The sequence below is a fragment of the Diadema setosum genome, chromosome 5, assembly GCF_964275005.1.
Source record: "Diadema setosum chromosome 5, eeDiaSeto1, whole genome shotgun sequence".
In the NCBI taxonomy this organism is placed as follows: domain Eukaryota; kingdom Metazoa; phylum Echinodermata; class Echinoidea; order Diadematoida; family Diadematidae; genus Diadema; species Diadema setosum.
This window is the reverse complement of record NC_092689.1, coordinates 45,799,969-45,817,029: the sequence shown is the minus strand read 5'-3', so window position 1 is coordinate 45,817,029 and position 17,061 is coordinate 45,799,969.

Below are 17,061 nucleotides of genomic sequence, written 5' to 3'. Positions count from 1 at the left end.
TATTCATGAGATCATCAAATCCCATCACTTGAATGAGAAACGCACCAACGTGTTTCCTTAAACAATTATGGATTGTTTGATGACAATAATAATATTGCAGACAATAAAGATGACAGATAAGTGAAGCGATTGTTTCATTACCTTCTTTATAACGTGACACGTTTTTTTTTTTTTTTTGAAAGGGCGATTTTTTGCTTTTTCTTCGTGTTATTTTTCAAGTAAGAGAACTAACTCTTTCACGTTGCTCAACATTTGCCTTTTTACAGGGGAAAATGCGTTATTCTGTTTGAACAGTCAATCTTAAAGCCACTATGGAGATGATATAGGTGTTTTCTGGAAATATCTGTACACGGTAATATTGGAAAATAATGTGTGAACCCGGTTAACACTGCATTTACACGATTGCTACAAAGGGCAAAGTCATTTCATCATCAGGATATCACTCCAGCGCCATATCAAAAGATGTCTCCAGTGTGGTAACGACTTACAGAAACTATTTCGCGAACAAACAAAGACATCGAAGAAAGAACAAATAACCTGCTCGTCCTCTGGATGTCACTGTGATATGCAGTGTGTGTTCTAACATCACGGAATCTTTCTCGCCCTGATAAAGAGTCAACTGCTGTTATTATTCATCTCTGTCAGAAATCTGTCAGAAGGATCATAAAAACTCCTCTTACACAGACACACACACACACACACACACACACACACACACACACACACACACACAAATCATACAAAAAAGACAACCTCCCCAAAACAAATAAGCAAACAAGCAACTGCTCTCCATGAAAGACTGATGAAACATTAAAAAAACACAATTGGAAAATACACCTATAGACGCAATTGTCAGCAGAATGTTCAACATGAGGCATAAATTAGTTTCATCTCTTTACTTCAGTTGTTGTCTATACTAGTGCATCACTATCTTGTACAAACTGCATGGCTGCAAACAATTGTTGTGATTTTCCTGTCCATCATTCATCTGTATCCATTTCCCATCAATTATGGCTTGTGTGAATGCACAATGACATCAAGTGAGTTGTTCGAATACAAAACTTAACTCAATTGTGATTAATCCCTTTGTCTGTACGCAAGATTATGAACTGATGTGTTTGATTAAAGATGAAACCTCAAACACAAGACTATAGACAATACATATTTCATTGATAAGAATAAGATTCCTGTATATAGAAATATGATGATACATACCTTGAGATTTAAAAACAGTATTTATGATGGAATTAAAGAGGTCGTTTCAAAGACTTTGCATACTAAAAGTTCCACACAGTTATCTTGTTCGTTCCGATGCAAGTTGTACACAGGATCAGTGACTGCAGACCGACTTCTGCGATAGAGTTCAAGTTCAAGAAGAATCACCATTGCACGTTCAACAATCAACCAAATTACATCTAGTCCACGAACCTCAATGAATATTTTCCAGGCGTTTCAAGATGAAGGGCGAAGTCGGTGTTTGAGTAGCTTGTCGTATAAAAACGATTAATGAAAGGTGATGCATTTAAAGTAAATCTCTGCTCTAATTCAGTTTGGACTGGAAAAGCAGAGGGGATACTGCGATAACGTTTACAACGTGTTTCACGTGATACGAAAAATAAAAAGTGCCACCAGCTTACACGAACGCAACAAAGACTATGACTGGCCTAATGTAAGAGCACTACAAATATAACGTCATAATGGTTGTTATGGCAATGGAGTTGATGAAAGTGAAGAAAGGAAAGAAATGATGGCAACTCCAAGGTGGGTTAAAGGAACTCAGTCCCGACTTCACCGTGTGATAATGTTTGAATCCGTTTGTTCAATGTCAAGAATAGCCGGTGTCAGACGAAAGTCTTAATATTTACGGTACGAGGGAGTGAAGACAATCATCAGCTCATAAAAAGTGGTGCGAAAACTACACTATCGGAAATGATATCGGGAAAGCACGACGATGAAGTGACGTAGCAATGACAAAGGTTTCAAGGCAGAGTAATGGTGGTGTAATGAATATGCAAAAATAGTAAAAGACCAAGAGAGAGATTTTTGTGTGTAAGTGTGTGTGTGTGTGTGTGTGTGTGTGTGTGTGTGTGTGTGTGTTTGACTAGGAGACAACAAGTGGCAGGAAGCAAGAGCAAAGAGATAGATAGAAAGTGGTGTTGGAAGATTAACGACTATGCACACGGATAATGTAGTGGGAGTCACGTTGGTGGTGATCATCAAGTTTAATTGAAATTTGACTGAAAGCCTAACGCTTCATCCAGCGGTAAGGCATCATATCGATTGAGATTTCCCGCGTCTTATTACTTTGTATCGAGACGAGTAAGCCTCAAGTAGAAGAAACCACCTGAAGACCTTTTAATCTGGATGTCAAATTTCCTCGTCTAGGAGCACCCTCTTCAATTCAAAGAGCCAATTTGTGTCTGGAATAATTTGATGGCAACAAGTGCAATCTCATGGCCAATGACATGAAAAGAAATAGAAACTATGAAGCCATAGTCGAACAAGCTAAGCTAACTTTGAAATCTTTCACTGTATCTAAGTCTGATCTAAGTATCTTCTTTGGCTATGACTGCAATCTTTCTTGTTAGGAGGCGGAATGTTAGGCAACCTATGCATCCAACAATGTTTATATAATCAATTTAAACGTGACCTCCCAGCGGCATTTCTAGCCATGTTAATGTTAATGAATAGCTGCAGTAATGACGAAACAAATCTCTTACCTGAAGTAATGTACTTTGCAAAGGACTCTATTGATCGGAGTTTAGTCTGAATAATGTCCCTGTTAATGGCCCATTGCGAGCTCACTTTATTTCCTCGACTACCCCTCATAATCATTATTAAGATTTAACTGCCTCCTGTGTGTCTGAGAGAGAGAGAGAGTAAGGAAGAAGACTGTGATGCCCAATCTCTCTTTCACTGAGGGCCTCGGATTTATACTCAACATCTTCATGCAATAATGTTCGAGGGCGATTTTCAATGATTGCAAAAAAAAAAAAAATCATCTCAATCAACATAAAAAGTATACACGTGATTTCATTGTAACATGAATTACCACAACTCTAAGAGACGAAAACACCAAGCTTCAAACTACCATTGATACTTTATTTATGATTGGTAGCCGAATTATTCTGATTGATTTCTCCTAAAGGAAGATATAGAAAACAGCACAGAGTACCACCATGTAATATTGTGGCGTATATGCATATCAAGAGGAGCCCCTAAAATCAATTCTCGGTAGAACGTGGAAAGCAACGCATAACTTCTGGTTACCTGTCGGTACTAATTTCTCGTGCGATAAAGACTCAATTTGTCATTATGTTAATGCATCCACAAAGTATCGATGCCACGAAACGGTGATATTATCCACAGTGTTTTAATTTGCATGACATGTCATTGACGATGACTTCAATTAAGAACGATGAGTTTCAATCAGTTCTCTGTGTGACGGGAAAAAAAGTCTTCTCAATTCGCAGTCCTTGGGAAAAAATGCAAATATGGACATTAGACTTCCAGTAGCTTAATAACCACACGCCCTTTTAGCAGCACTCCCAGCGTGGTGTTCATTACAACTAACTTCCTGGATAATGAAGATAAAGACTCATTCTAGTTGGGTAACTTGGCCTTGACCTCTTGATGTGGCTATTTCGTCATACTCTCATTGATTTTTAATCAATGACTGATAATTTCATACATATCATTGATATGAACAGTACAGACAATGAGGATGTACAGTCCTGATAGCTGTATACGAGTATGTACAAAACATAGCCCCTATATCAATCCACATACACATTCATAAAGATCTAAGGATTCACGTAACATTGTTAACCAAGTTGCTTGCTCCTCACATAAATTGGCAATGTCTCTTCAGGAAAGTAATAAAGTACTAGTAATATTCTGATCATGCTTATAACATGTTCTGCACGTCTTTGTCTCGTATTTCTGACATAAACCCAATTATATAGATGAATATGTAAAGCTTGAATTTATATGCTGAGGAGTAGCCAATGAAAACTATCGAGTAACATTCATGATAATGGAAATAATGTTAATCTTGGTTAGATGTAGAAGCAAGCAAACGGCACACACTTCCCGTGACTCAAATTGCAAAATGTTTGTATCGATTATTAATATACGTCCGTCTAACAGATTTTGCAATGCATGGAAGGATTATATATTATATTATGACCTTAAGCTCTTGAGCGCAAGTATACACACTAAACCCTAAGAACGAATGTCATTTTCAACTGCAGGTGTCACTTTTGAGTGAGGTATAATTATCTTTATCCAAGAAACATCATTATGATCCGGTGAACTAAGCAAACCATGTTGTCTGAGGAATTGTTATCTCTTAGTCTTTGATACTCTGCTACTACATTCACATCAGCAACTTATTGCATAGGCCTACGCCGTCAGAAACTTGAAGTCGACGAAATCCATTTAAAAAAAGATAAGATGGTAGACTAATTACCCTTAGTCGCATTTGATTGATCTTTTGTTGGCATCTTGCACTCAGAGGAACTTGAAAGCCTTTTTTTATCACATAAAAAGAGCACATCTTGTACAGAGAGAAAAAAAACCTAGAAAGCAGGCATCTGGCAAATAGCTTATTCAATCAAAAGTGAAACCGATACTACACTTATCAAGTTACAGAAACATTCTTGGTACAGATGGATTGATGATTCTTGATGTACGTCGCCTGAGAGAGGAGAAAAGTGCACTGCTCAAATGGCTTCCTTCCAGGAGTGGAGTTCCGTTCGATAGAGGGCGACATTTACCCGTCACCTTTCTCTCGACTGAACCCCACCCAGTGCATTCGGTTTGACGCGAGCGTCTTCTATTTTTGTGTCATATATCAGGAAAGTCAAGACACAGACATCATGTGAGGAAAAGTACAATGGAAAGGAAGAGAGAAAAAAGAAAGCAGAGAGTGGAGAAGAGACGGAAGGAAGGAGAAGTTCAAGGGTCACAGTTGTGGAAAAAGGTCCACTATACGAAATAAGGTGGACTTGATTTAGGGGAAAAAATGAGGCGAATATGGAAGGGAAGTTAGTTAAGTAGAGAGGAAAGATATAAAGAGAGATAAAATTAATGATATCAGTTCCCTCCCCCCCCCCAAAAAAAAAGGAGAAAAAAAGAATGTAAAGTTGTATGATAATGATTGGACATAGAATGAGACAATGTTTGCAGAAAGCTAAAATTTCAGATAATGTTAAATATTGTCACGCAAGAGTGAAATCAATCATTATAACGACATCTGAAACATCGAGAATTTGATGATGCCATACATTATCCTTATAACTTACTTAACATTGGTGTGTACACAAAGGCATGACTAAAATCAGGTGTATGGTTGATCCATCAACTGCAATATTCAACTTCTTCAAAGTAACTATTTCTGATCTAATACACTCATCTTTCGATGTCATGTACTTCATTTATTCATTTCACATTTGATAATTTTCAAAAATGAAATTCATAGAATATTATGAATGGAAATATGCAAGATATCATCCGTGAGATTGCGGGTTGGGGAAAAATTGAAATTCCTTCTCATTGTGTACAAAATGTCCAAGTTAAGCCAAGTTCCACCTTTCTGTTTATTCTTCATATTACTTTGTGTATCCGAGACAAGCTAACTATTTGTTATGAAACATGACAGAGAGGAAGGCAAGAGTTTGAGTTAATGCGTGAATATTAATGGATTAATTTGCTTCGGTTGATTATAAACAGTTTTCCTTACTCTTTGGATACATTGTATTCTTGTAGACATGGTTTAGAATATCTGAGACAATTTAATCACAAATATGTCGTGTGTGTGTGTGTGTGTGTGTGTGTGTGTGTGTGTGTGTGTGTCTCGAATCAGGCGAAAAAGAAAAGTGGTGTGATTTAGAATACAGATGCTTTGAATCTCCAAGGTGATTTATGCTAAATGTATTGTATGCATTTCATAATACACGCAGCGTAAAAGAAGGGAAGAAAAGAATCCACGTCAAAAAAGAAAGAAAAAAAAGACTAGCGTGAGAGAGGGGAAGAGCACTTGACTTATCTTGTCACGGAAGTAGAACCTGGTGATTCAGCAGTATATCTTACGAGGCAGTTCCCTTAAATATCGCCTTTCAATTAGCTAATGAAATTTAGGCGGATATCACCCGATGACGTACACGTCTTCCAAAATAATCAATGCTCTCTGTTGGCATAAAACAACGACAAAACCTCTTATGTTTATCATCATCCGTGGAGGAAAGACAGTCAATTCAAAGATATCGAGGAGTAGAAACTTTAATAGCGATCTCTATCGGCCCTGATGTTTACCGTTGTGTGATGGCACAGTCCACACATCGAACATTTTCGCATCTGACATGATAACATAATAATTATTTCAAGACCAAAGTAATTGAATAATATATATATAACAAATTAGAAATCTAGTTTAACAACGCATTGTGACCAACTTATCTCTGAGAGCAAGAAAGATTTAGCTAATTACTAAACTCAACTGACATCTTTTCAAAGCCAAGAACATTGGTTGCCTTCGAATGGACTAAGTAACCCAGGAGAGCGCAAGGAGAAGGGAATGCCATCCTGATGCTAAACCATAAACCTCGAAAATAGGCACCCGACTTCCGTTTTTACGCTTTCATGGTTACAGTGCCTGAACTCCCAAAGGTTAATCAAATTAAAACTCAGGCACTGTTTATTATAGATGCCTACCAAAAGTACACTAAACTCAAAGCAAACATGCTGAAAACGTTTTCATTCGGTTGAGTTAGAACATAATTACGGCAAGTACATTTGTCTGCACGAACGACAAAAAATCGTTATGTATTAAAGCTTTCTATCATGGGTTTTGGGTTTGTCGTTCAGTCACATTCCGCAAACGACGGTATAAAAATTTGTTGGTGTTTTTTCCTTGAAGCTTTCCTACTATTGTTTGGTTCTTCTGTAAAATATCGTCTGTTCTACTACAGGTCTTTATTTCTCTTACTGGTCCACAGATGTTATATGAGTTGTGTCCACCTCACGATATTTCTCCATATATCGTCATAACAAACAATGAAATGAACCAATCTTGTACAAGGGTATTCATCAATCCTATCTCATAGTCCGGAAAAAATAATCATTATAGCATAAAGGAAATTAAAAAGTTAATTACTAGTCACGGGCAAACTTCTATAGTATCAGTAAACAGCCCTAAATAGATATTGTGTGCGATGTCTCACTATTCTACAGAAAATACGTAATGTAAAGAAAAAGAAAACGAAGGAGAAGAAGGTGAAGAAGAAGAAGAGGAGGAGGAGGAGGAGGAGGAAGGAGAAGAAGAAGAAGAAGAAGAAGAAGAAGAAGAAGAAGAAGAAGAAGAAGAAGAAGAAGAAGAAGAAGAAGGAGAAGAAGAAGAAGGAGGAGGAGGAGGAGGAGCATGAGGAGTTGATGGAAGAAGAGGAAAAAGAAGAAGAAAAAGAAGAAGAAAAAAGGGGGTCAGGAACGATGCATTCATTCAGTAACCTCAGAATATGCAGCATAAGGAAGCAGGACATAATGGGTATATTAGATGACTTTAGGTGGCGCCCATGTGCCGCATGATTATCATAATTTTTCTGATATTCCTTTCACTAAAGTAAGATCCCATCAGCTTATCAAATGCATTTTGAGAAGCCAACCACCTGCTCAAGAACTCTTTTACCTCCTACTTGACGACCCGATCATGGAATACAGTTTTGCAATACTTCTACGTTCACAGACTTTTATACATCTCTCTGAAATCTAGGAACCTGTGTCCAGAGTTCGTACTTTGTTGTTTATTATCAACGAGAAAAAAGATTAACATAATTCAAACCATGCTGTACAATCGTAAGAAAGGAATGAATACCATACCACTGTGAAAGCTCTGTGAGAGGTTGAACAATAGCCGGCGTTGGTTCAGGAACAATGGATGTATAGATCAGGGAGGTGGAAGAATTCCACCTCCCTGTATAGATAAAACATGTCTATTATTGTACATTGATAATGACATCTATCCAGATCCATTCCAACACAACCTTATATGACCCACCCTATGGACCCACTCCCAGCTGACGGTTGCAGGATGATTCATGTATCTTTTTTGTTTTGTTTTGTTTTGTTTTGTTTTGTTTTTATCCAACGACTTTTATCCATCGATTTATATGACAGACCTTAGACCTTATGCCCGGTAAGACGAATTTCTGAGTTCCTTAATAACAATAACTTGTGGGTGCACGTCTCGAGACCGACACCCACGAGTCATACAGCTCACAAGTCATACAGCCTATGAGTTATACAGCTCACGAGTCATACAGCTCATTAGTTCGAAACTAAGTTCACAAGGCCCACGAGATCGACACATCAAGCACCGTGTTGTATCTGTCGAACTCGTAGGCTGTTTTTTTTTTAAGTGTCAGACTCATGGACTTTATTTGCCTAGTGTCGTATGACTCATGAACCTGTTTTCAATGTCGAATTCGTGGGCTGTATGACTCGTGGGTGTCGGTCTAGTAGGATGACCCTTAACTTGTGTCTCTCTGTTTTTCTCCATGTAGGCCTATATAGTATGTAGTAGTTTACCTCTAAGATGTTCGCGTGATACATGGGTCTTAGTCGACAAGATGTATACCACTCACTATGGCTTTAAATTCTCTTCGTAATTCATCCATTTCTGCGACATAGTCTGGCAACATCTGCTCTTCTAATCTGCTCTCCCAGACACAAAATAAAAGCAACGCACCGTTGTCAACCTTCCCTGTGAGTGACTGATGAGGCACAAAAAGAAGAGTGAATTTTCCAAGAGAGGCAGAAAGGCTACGTGTCGAGCAGACATGGCGACATTCTTCCTTCCGAAACAGGCTCCCTAAAAGCTCAAAGAAAAATGTATTTTATGTTTACTACAGTCATGTTGAATTCAATAAAAAGAGCAACGCCACACCAACAGAAGTCAGACGTAGAATAAGATTTTATAAATGACTTACTTATCATATTTTATTAGATTTTTTGCTTCTACTATAAAACTTTTCATGCTTTCATGGTACAGAAATATCGGTCGCAATGGAATCTACAATTCCCATTTTGAATTGTGCATCTAAACAGCGTTAAAAGAAATCAAGTTTTTGGTCTGTAATTCAAAAAATTAAAGCCTCATTCCCATTTAAAAGCGTAATTGCTAAGTTATTACAACTACGCTGAGCATAGTTCCTTTGTCTTTTTATTCCAACGATAAATTTTAGTGGAGATTTATATTCTGGCCTGTGGGAGACACATATCTATGTGCGTTGATTTAATTCAGTTATAATACAAAATTTTAAAAGGCAATTAGTGGAAAAATCGCAAAGTGCTACGCATATCTTAGATTGCGGAACTCAGACTTCCTACATCATTTTGGAGACAGAAAGAAGGTCCATTACCTGGTGTTACAGCAGCCCTGGATCGTATGAATATGATGACTAGATTCGTCGATTGTGGACTTGAATTGTATTCCTAGTAGTAATGAGAAAACCGCCTAATTTTTCACTAAAGCGTTAGATATGTACAGAATACGAACTTAAAAACTGATTTTTCCTCTTATTTTTGGTTTCATCATTTCACTTCGTGTAGAAATAAGCCAAGAGAGTTTAGCGCTGTTAACAACATTTTAAGTGGAAAAGTCGAATAGATACCAATTATTACGGCTAAACGAGGACCACTGCTCCTTCCTGGCATCCACTCAAACTCTTCATAAATATTAACCGCCCTCCCCCCGAACCTCGAGATTTTACATAGACGCTTTATTATCTCGAATGTTAAGATGTGCCAGCAGAAAGATAAATCACACCAGAGAGCCGCTAGTATGACGCCCCAGTGGAAGTTAACAAGAGAGAGAGAGATAGATCTGTCTACCAACTCTGGAGTCAGGAGAACTGGAAGACGAAGGTGAGCCGAACTTCCAATCCGCTAATCTCGTTTGGCATGATCGGATCCGACGGAAATGGGATCGCAAATTCCCAATCCATATCAAGTTCATTCACCCTGATGATTTCTTGCAGGCCTGACCAGGGGACGTCTGGGATTAATGGATTTAAACAAAATATTCAGGGGACAGCTAAACAGCATGGCTAGATCCATGGTAGACAGGGCGTATCTACATGCAGAACGAATATGGTGATCATACCAGCTCCTTATAGAATTACGCAAATGTGGCGTCATGATTATGTGTTTATGAATTTCTGCATAATCAAATAAGAGGAGTTTGCACATGCACACGTACATAATGTTCCTATAACATTAAAAAAAGACAAAAAACAACAAAATGAAGAGGGAGGTAGCACTGAACCTGGTAGACTGATGCGCAAAAGGGCACGACATGCGTGAAGTCAGTTCCGGCTAGACTTGTTGAAGGTGTTACGTATAGACGAACTTTAGCTAACTGTACGGAAATTATCCGGTCGATAAGACAGAGAAGTTAACCAAGATTATTGGTTTTAAATTCATGGGTATAGGAAAGAGAATGATTCGATCGCACTCTCAAGACTCTCCAGCTAATATGATTCTTCCTTGCATCAGCATCTGCTTGCATGATCACCAATCCAGGTTAGTCGGTCTCATAAACCAATCTATCGCATCCTAATATCTACAGGGAATTGCCAATTCCTAAAGCTTTCACGGTGCTTTCAGGTTAATCAGTCAAGATTCCCATTTGCGAATTTTATGCATTTTATTGTTTTTGATATTTCCTAACAATAAATCACATCGTAAACATCGTAAAACTTCTTAACGATTGTCTCATCGACTCATCTCGTCAGATATGGATGTCTCCGTAATTGTAATAATAGATGTAGATTAATTGACAAATGCGAATGATTTTCCATCAAATCTAGATTTATCTTTCAGCTTTCTGTAAATGAAGTGTGTGCAAAATGACTGCCAATGTAAATAATGTCAGGAGAAACACTAGACAGAAAGGAACTGCATTTTTGACGATTAAGTATATGAAACATTTATACCAATGCAGGCATCAAATACATATCACGAGATAACGAGAAATTTGATGTCATTTGCATCTCTAGGATAGATAACAGACGGAAGAAATGTACGTGCACCAGACCTGCTTTCCTCAAATCTAATTTCATGTTTTCATCCCAAATCTTGACCTGTGTCGATATCTATGAAACATTCACAACAATAATGGAATTGCAAAATTATTTGTGCCATATACATGCACACTACATTTTCAATATATTATAATGTCTAGGCAACCAAATGGGTGATATTGCAATGCATACATATTCACATGATTCAAGAATCAAAGAACCTTCACCTTTTGGATGAAGTCATTCTTTGTTTTTATACAAGAGAGTTTGAAAATATCTGTCCACAAAATGTGATTGAATCTTGTAACTAATTTTTCAATAGCTCATAGATCCGTTTTCAGACATATTCTAATCTGAGTAATGTAATATATCTACTACTTTGTATCTCTTCATATATTTACGTATGAAACGGTGGGTAAATTGAAAAGTCCTGGCAATATTTATCCTCACTCATACGAACATGAGACGTCGAAAAGGATTAGGAAGAGAAGGAAGAAAAGAGTGTTCAACACTCATGTCCTTCCATCTGTATTCATCAGTATGTACTAAGCCCTCATTAGCGCCTTCCTACAGAAAATGTGTGGGAAAGCAATATAACATTAGACGCAAAACACTTGATGAATGACGTGCATTAAACGACTCGGGCAGCAAATTGCCTGATGAAGCACGCCACATCCGTCATTGAGGGTGAGATGAAGATAATTCATCAACATCGACAATCGCATTCCACAGCCGTCCTCTTATTACAAAGACAGTTCTAGAATCGGCGGAAATTCCGAAAATAGGAAAGAAGCCATATGCCTAGAGCAAAAGGTCGTTACTTGTAATTGGGACATCTTTCCTTATGAATTTCCTTTTGCCCTTTTCAAGTTTACGCACATTTTCTGTTTTTATTCTTCACTTTTAAAAAAAATCGAAAAGTTGAAGCTTTTCTGTTTGACAAAACGGCTCTAGACTTTTAAGAATGAAAACATGAACTCGATTCATAGGTCAAGATATTCTATTCACCATGTTTCTCTCGACCAGCAGTAGACACGGGTTCTGTGCTAAACCTGAAATGGGCAAATAATGGCCATATTATCCGTATCATTTTTTTTTTTTTTTTTATCATTAGTAGTATGAGAAGCTGTAGAACTTAGGAGCTGTTATTGTTATCATTGTAATTATCACCATTCTACTCAGATCAGTTCCACGTTACATTTCAGCCAAATTTTATGCCACTTCGCGTAGACAGCAGCTTCTTTTTTTTTTTTTTCAATTGGTTTACAATCCCTCCTTTCCCTTTGTTCAGATTTTACGATCCTGCAGTGAAAATATCTTAACCTTTGAGGAAAAACTGATGTATTTAATGAATCAATCTATACTCTATAGATGACACAATGTAAATCGTGATATAAATTCTGTCGAATTCTTTTGGTGTTAGTCACATAAACACACTCACACGTATATCGATAGAAAAGCCGACATGTAATCTCACATTAAGTCACCATAATGCAGTGAATAAATGGAAGGGGACTGAAGGCTAAAGATATCCATTCCAAAGTTACACATTTTAGTGGAATAGCAGCAGCCAAATCAGCAAGTCTTTTTCTTCACAAAAAATAAATAAGAGGTTATGAAGAGTCATACAAAGAAGGTATATATACCTTCTGTCTTTGACTCTAACTTATAAAAAATTATGTATATACTGAACTTTTTGTGTAGTTTTGATAAATAAAACTAAATTGAATATAAACACTAGTATACACATATCGGGGTGTAGCTGTATGATTAATTCTACAAGTAAAGAAATAGAATGTTAAAGTTCGTCTGTCCCTTTGAAACCCTTGAAACTCTAGAAATACTTTCCTTTCATAAGCTGGTAAAAAAAAATCAACCTTTTTCATTTCTTTCTTAATAACTCTAACATGAATTACCGTAAGAGGTTGGGAAACATTATTCTTCAACCATGCACAATTTCGTGAAGTTTACCAAAGTGCTATATGACCTATAAACTTATGTTTTTGTTTTTATTTTTGCTTTTTAGTGATGAGGTAAAGAGATGAAATTTGAAATTGAGACATAGATAGATAGATAGATAGATAGATAGATAGATAGATAGATAGATAGATAGATAGGTAGATAGATAGATAGATAGATAGATGAATATATTCATGAGCAGATAAGAGGACAGATATGCATGAACGTAGTCTGTCCTTGATACGGTGGACAGTATACCATGGCGAGGTATGGCGTGAATCTGGAGGTAATAGTTCGTAGATTAGCTAGGTTGTTATGTACTTCCAGTATTCAATCGAGCAACGCCACCTTTTGCTATTTGTCGATTCATCTGAACTGATTAGCTTGTCTCCTTTCTCTGCCCGTCTGCGTGTTTGATTTTCACCTCCGGTCGAGGTATAGAGAAGGAGGCGGTAATTTCTGGACAACTTGTTCCCAAGCACGAAAGACGAGAATACATAAAACAATCACAAACATGTCTCCGCTAACCGAGTTAATCACGATCGGCCATTCCGCAGCACACGAACCTGACGCTCGTCAAGGGACCCTTTCGTCCCAGTCACATGGATACTTTCGCAGATCCCAACAGATTCTTAACCTCGCTGTGACGTAGCCCTGGGCTAATTGAATATTTTCCCCCGCTGATTGAATTTTAAACGACACCAAAAACAAAAGTGAGCAAAAGAATGAATAAAACGTTAAATGGCAATTTTCCTCCTACCCCTTCTGGTCTGCATAGTTTTCTCACTTCTCGTTTGAGAGAACATCGAAAGGATAGTGGCAGTGCAATGTCTTCTTGTCCTACTTACAATGAGGGCACAGGGAGATAGCCTCTTCAAAACACCACGTTTACCTCATAGAATACTAGCTAGGAAACAAACATTGTTTTCTTGGTGTACATGTTAGTGATTATCTGTCGTGTGTACCTGAGTGTGAGTTCAATTGGCTTGTCACTTCAACATCGCTTAAAGGGAAATGTCATAATTCTATTTGCACCTCATACGAACAAACCAAAGAAACAAATAAGCAATCCACTGTGACAATATGAACTACAAAGTTTGTATAATAAAATCATATCATTTTATGTTTGATTGTTCCTTTCAATTTCTCTTCATTTACAGCCTGTGTTGTTTATCTTCAGTGATTAACATATGCCACACAATGGGCATAGCTCCCCGTGAAACAAACGACATACAGGTAAATGATCCCTCGGCTTATGGTATGAAGTGCGGACAAGGGGTTCAGCACCACGGTCTGGATGAACACGACCCGCTCGGATGACGCAGTCTTCACACCTCTCTATGACAACAGTGGGAAAAGCGTCCACAAAGAATACATGGCTGATCGTAGCAGCATATGGTGTGGAAGTGATTCCAGGGATACGATGGCTCGTTCAAGACGGAATGCGCTGGATAGCTAATTAAAACATTATAATCATAGATAAAAATAAAGTAATGCAGTCTCCAGTCTTTTAAAAATATCCTTTACTTTTGTTTTGTTTTGTTTGTCGTTTTTTCTGAGACAGATAAAAAATGCTAAGAACACGAATTTGATTTCTGGGTTTCATAAAGAATATAGTTATTAAACATGGGTTCGATACTCAGCGTCTTGTAAAATAATTTGGGGTATCACTCAATTTTCAACACTCCACACATACTTCTGTTTCATTTTATGTACAGTCTGAGAGTTTTGACTTGAGGTCACAGTGTACCATCTTATGTGACGAAATACTGGCAAGGTTTTATAGCAATTACATGTGTACCTTTATAGTCACCACAGCTAGGATTGTTCCGAAGAAAATTGTTCTTCCCATGGCAATCATATTGTTACATACACATCACTATGTATGTGACAGAATGTAGGCGCATCCGTATTTTCATGAAGTTACATGAGATCAAATCATAATCACAGATATTGCTTTGTGTTAACAAAATGTTGGTATATAGAAGAAGTGTGATCACATTACATCATTCAATCATTTACAGCCTGTGAACGTTTTCAACTGAATACATGTATAGCACTTTCTCAATATTTCAACATGATTCCCGTTTGCGTACACTTTGCTTGATTGTGTGTCTGTGTGTTACTTTAGCTATACTGATTCAGCAGCTCATAACATCATAGACTTGTTCAGCTGGCGCTCAGGGAAGTCAGACCGTTCCTTTGATCTCCTACGCGTTCCTCTGTCGCCTGTAAAGATAATCGCCATTTTGTGTAGATGTCAAACGTGGTTACTATCCCTCCGCTCCGTGGCGGGACTTGTGACGGAGTGAAAGAAAACATGTCGGCAACCTAGGTTATCTCAGGTTTGACGTCATCGTTCTTCACTTTATCCTCTCTTCTGAGTTATCAGCTAACAAGAATATCAAGTGGCAGGCAGGTTTTTTTTTTTTTCTTTTTATTTTTGAGGCAACGAGGAGAGCCTTCTTCCCCCCTTTTTTTTTTCTACGATGCTAAATGAGAGGAGAAATGTAACTTTTTTTTTTCACTGCATTTTCAGACAATGCCATCCCTGTATTCGTCATAGTTATTCAAGCTACCATTCCAATAGAATACTGTTGTGAACAATGTGACTATATGTTTCTCTAATATAATTCTGCGATACAATATATGAAAGATACATAATGCTGTTAATGGACAGGCGTTTTACTTACCAGTATACAAACACACACACACACACACACACAGACACACACACACACACACACACACACACATAAAAGTGATAACTTTTAGTTGTCGTTTTCGTTTCGTTTTGTTTGATTTATTTGGTTATGTTGCTGTTACCATGGAAGTAAGAGAAAGGGTCCACTTAGATTGAGTTGCAGTGTATTTTTGTGGCTTCTCTTCTTTCCTAAGATAGAAAAAGAGCTGGTAGGAAGGGAGAGTCTATCGCGGTGAGGTTCAATCTGCCTAATGAATCACCATGTCACGTGAAGATAAACACCGCTGCACTGACGACGCTAATTCATACCCGTCTGATCTGGCACTCAAGCGGTCTGCTAATTTGGGCAAGAAGGTTAATTGAGTTATGTGTGAAAAATTCTTACCACGTTGCCAATTTGAGAAACATGTTTTTCTTTACGCTCTCTAACCTCACTCATGGAAATAAATCACATCCGTATGTTTTGTTATGATTGCAAAAGTTGTTTCGCAGCTCGTGCCCATATTATCATCTCCATATTCTGTTCAGTCTATTTACCATCATTCCTCTTCCTTCCTTCTTCTTTCCTTTTTATATTTTTATATTTTTTATAAGTATCATAAGATATATAACCTTTTAGCGATGTAAAAGATATTTACGTTTGAGTGCGTTTGAGTTTAGATATCGAAATATGATCTTTGTGTAATAATAGCAAGAGAAAGAATATACATGTGACTGGAAAATGGAAAATAAGTGAAATAAAAAATGAATAAGAAATGTTGTTGCTTTCGTACAAATAAACAAACTTTGTGCTTCACATGATTAGAAGTATTGATTGACATGCAAAAAAAAAAATGACAAGGTGTAATAGATAATAGTTGATTATGAATTATGGGCTTCTATAGAAAATGATAAATTTTATGCATGATACATATATATATATATCATTACAGAATCAATGATAGTACTATGTGAATATATGTATATATATATATATATATATATTCGCATAATACACCCTACTTAGATAAGTGGTTTGATGAATGATTACTAGATTTATAAGTGCATTCGTCCTTGTGTAACATCACTATATCTTTCACAAGAGAGCTCTGTATTGACGGCCCCCCCCCCCCCCCAAAAAAAAAAAAGCTGTATGCAGATGAGACAAGAATATTTATGACAATATTTGTAATCCATAATGGGTTTTCTGTCATACTTTAGTCACTCAGACGTGTAAATCTTAATTCTAACCGAGTGTGATGCTCACTATTCAATTAGCAAAGTTTAATTTCAAGGCTGTTCAGATTGCATTCATTAGTCGCCAGGTTAAGACCTGTTATT